Raw genomic sequence first — 4,386 nt, forward strand, 5'->3', positions numbered from 1 at the left:
TTTTGACATTGTTTTCTTTTAATTTCAAGTATGTTTGTGACACAGAATGATAGGATGTTGCCTCAAGTACCTGGTGCTGAGATTTCTAAACTGCTGGAACATACATTACCAGTGAGTAGGCACACTACCTTCTTGAATCCACCTATTTTTTAATTTTGAAAACTTTGAATGCAGATGCTGGTTAAGAGGATGAACTCTTGCTTTTTCAAGCTGAGTACCTCAAGCTGCTTCAAGAAAATAGACTTGCTACAAAGAAATACATGAAGTTCTATAACCTTGTTCCTTGTGAGAATATGTGAATTCATGCCATGTTTTCCGGCAGACAGGGAGCAATACCGTATGCTTCAGAAGTGGTGTCTCCTCTCAGAAACGTGCTTTAATTATTTTTCCACTGATCTTCCAAGACGCTTTCCTAAGCATAAAGGTTGTAACTGTTGTTCCAGTTAATGTAAGTGTATATGTTCTTTTTGCATAGTTTTGTTTCATAGTTCTAGGCCATAAAATCCAAATAAATCATGCTGTGTCTAGCATTAAGTTTGCAGCAGGATTGTTCTGAAGAACAGGATTATACTTAAAGTACTGAGAAACTCCATGGTAGTTTAACACCAAGAATGTCTGGGAGAAGAATTAAGTGCTGCAGGAAATACATTACTGAATTGTTAAATGGCAACTTTTTTTTTTCTCAATTGAGTCAATTCTAAGTATGAAACTGGAATGCATTTCTGCAGCTAATGCCCTCTTTTCAACAAAAATAAAAACATTTACACGAACTGCTTCTTTTAAGAGTATTGGCAGTATCTGTATGTAAGAAAAATGCTCTGCTTAATACTTTTTAGTCCAAATGGGATTTACAGAGGACAAATAAGAACAAAAAAGCACAATAAGCTGCAATTATACTTTGACAGATGACAGGAAATTTAATGAAAAATTCTAGACCTCACTGGAGGAAAAGAAACAATCACAATTCTGAGAATTTCAGTGAAAATACTCGGCTAACTGAAGTGAGTTATCCCATGGAAAGATAGTCTGATGTCATCTTGGTGTTTTTAATAAGAAATTCAGAATCAGCAGTATGGTTCTTGATAAGCTGTGCCTCAGTTTGAAATTCCTGCTGTTGGGAATCATTGCGGGAAGCTGAGCGGCTGTTGGCTTTACGCAAATGCAAAGTGGTTCTCACGCCACTTTGGCTGAAGTCTGCATGGCTGCTAGAAGCTTTAGTTCAGCATGTCTTGCTTTTTCTGGTCTGTGGCATGAAGGAGCAATTCCTGAAAATACAGAAAGATTTTCTTGGGTTGCTTTGTCCATAAGAAGAAAGGAAATGCTTGCTTTCTATCTAGCTGAAAAATACCTGCCTACCAGCCAGTGGGTTTAAAGGAATAAGAAAGTCTCTCACTTCTGCAAAGAAGCCAAATACAAAACAACTGTCTAGAGAGGAGTGCTGGCTTTGGCTGTGTCTTTGTTACTGTTAAATCTGGAATAGACATTTTGCACTGAACTCTACTTGGCTCTGCTGACCAGCTGTTATAATGAAACAGCTTCATAAAGGGATGAAAACAAGAGATTGCAACTGGAAGCATCTTCAGTCTTCTTTTAGTGGTAGACCTGTGGTCTTTAGAACTTTTTTTTTTTTTTTTTGCTCCTGCATCAAACAGACTGAATTCCCTGAAAGACCACTTAACCTCAATGTGACTGAGCCAGACTAAAGATGGTTGAGGAATTGTTCAGTCATTTGTTCAATCAGCAAGGAAAGGTTCATCTTACGGGTGGCACCTCCAGCTAAGTTTTCTCAGGCGTAGTTTGGCCAGATGATGACATTTCTGTTAGAATTGCTAAAATTATTTCAGGCTTCAAAGGCGTATGTGGGTATCTTTGACATTAAAAAAAATCATAATTTATCAAAGCAAACTATGAAAGACCTATGTGTACAAATAGAAATACAGATATAAAAAACAAAATACAGTAATTTTACTCTATTTTAAAACATATTTACGTAAATTATTTCCGCTGTGGGCACTATGTGACTGCATGTTCCAGCCAAAAAAAAATTGTGTCTATTAACTTCTAGAGAATCTAACAGAAAATATTTTCATCTTGAAGTGAAAAACTATTTTGAGGAAAGAAAGAAGGGAGAGATGATTATGAATGACAGCAGCAGGGAGGATTGTCTGTCTTAAACTTAAGTTCCATCATGGATAATTCTGTCTTTGGCTCAATTTAGGAGATTTAAATTTAATCCTGTCCTGTTATTTCTCTTGCCTGCCCCATGCTTTGACTGAAGCTAGGAGACCCCTAAGGCACCTTAGAGATTGTGAAGCAAGTGGCTCCTCAGCTATCTGTGCTGTTTGGGATGAATTTTGCTCCTATGTGTATTCTAGACCATGCCTCTCATAATTATATAGATGGTTTGCCTGTATAAATAGTAGAGCAGTATTTAACACATTTGAGCTTCTTTTAATGTTATTCACTAAGCCTCAGGTTAGAGGTTGAGAGCTGATAGGGTATAACATACATTCTATGTTTTAAATAACGTTTTTGAGTTGCTGAATGCCACTAAACAGCAGTATCTGTTGCAGAGCTGGTTGTGTGTTGCTGGAAGAGAGCCACTCCGTCGTACATCTTGCCTTTGGCTGCACCAAAAACAATTTTTAAAACCTGAAAGCTGGCACATACCGTGTGTGGGAGGAAAAATGAGATTTACCTCTCATCTGTCCAGGAGGAATAGCGTGTGCTGCACTGCAAAGCTTCTGGTACAGATTAATCCTTCCATTACGCATCTTATTACTCATCTGCTGAGGAAGGAAGAGGGAAGTGCTGACCCTGCTTCTTGCTGGCCTTTTGTAGTAAAGGCAGGCAAACACCGTCCATTCAGGTAAAACCAAGTTGAGCCTTCAGGACAGGGATATTCCTGCACAGGGGTCTGTTGAAAAATGCAATTATTGCCATTGATGGAATTATTTTTCCATCACCTGTGAAAAATATCTCTCAACTGATATGTGTGGGCCGGGAGAGTACACAGCCATGGGAGAGCAGGAGCTCTTTAAGAGGCCAGCAGCGCTTACCCCTGTGTGATTGGGTTTTTTGTCTTTTTTTTTTAAAAAAAAAAAAATCTGTATGATTTAAAGCAGTGTTAGATGAGGAGGCAGGATATCTAAACTAGTTGGTTTTTGATAATTGTTTAATCACTTAATCTAAAATGCTAAATTCTGCGTCTGCAAAGGCTTTTTCACATGGTGGGGAGAAGATACTCTGTGCGTAACAGACCTCTCCGCTTCTTGCAGTTACTGTGTCTTACAGCAGAAACCCCTTGCTTTTTAGGGCATGTTCTGATGGTATGGGCTGCAGAGACCTCATCAAAGCAAGTTTTCACGCTACAGAGAGGGGGTCAGGTCCATCTCTTGCACAAATAAAGCTGCCCGCAACCACACGGTCTGCACGGGACTGCTCAGGCAGACCCACTGTAGACCCAATGCATAACTTCACTAGCGTGTAACATCAGGATATAATTTACTTAATATTTATAGCTTACAAGTTTTGATAGTGCTAGATAAAATAGTAAGGTTAGTTTAAGGGTTTGATAACAGCGAAAGAGCTCATTTTGAACTGGCGCTACATGGTGCAAGAAGTTGCCTGGTACAGAATTAGTTTAACTTCTTTATTCTTCCTTTAGTTTGTGTTTGAAAGAAACAGACTCCGTGAGCTCCTGGAAAATACTAATTTACAAGGTATATATCTGCCTTTCTTCTTGGCTAATAACATTTTTCTCTGCTGTTCGTAGCAATAGTGAATCTGTCGAAACAGATGGGAGGACAACACAGCCACTTTAAGGTAAGGGGCAGAAGCTTGTGTGAAGAGATTTATTTCTGCATCCTCTGCAGTTGGGGAGGTACCAGTGCAGTTCTGTGCCTGGAGAAGAGCGAAGAGCTGTCATTTGGTGGTGGTCCAGATCAGAAAACTCAGCGAGACAAGAATCTGTCCCCATAGCTAGCAGCAATGGAGATGTACGAGGGATAGCAAGGGCAAAAACGATCCATGAGACATTCCCAGATCTCCAGCACGTTAACAGATTCTGACATAGCACTTGTGCATTGGGGCCTGGCTCACGGGGGTGCTATCGCAGCAGTAATGAACTACGCAGTTCACATCATCCCCTCAGCAGTATCAGCAGCGAGAGTCTTCATCTTTACAATCACTGGCTGAAAAATTGGATGTGTATTCTTTTGGTGCTGGAATGGCCTGGACAGGGTTTTTTTTTTAATTGCAGAATAACCCATTACGCAGTGCATTTCATTTGCAGTCTTGCTTGCTGTGAGTTTTCAAAGCAGCTGAAAAAATAATAAGTGTGTCCAGATTGCTGCTATTTTCGCCTGGATTTTGGCTGCCAAAATT

Source organism: Chlamydotis macqueenii, chromosome 1 (genome assembly GCF_036417535.1).
Source record: "Chlamydotis macqueenii isolate bChlMac1 chromosome 1, bChlMac1.mat, whole genome shotgun sequence".
NCBI classification, from domain to species: domain Eukaryota; kingdom Metazoa; phylum Chordata; class Aves; order Otidiformes; family Otididae; genus Chlamydotis; species Chlamydotis macqueenii.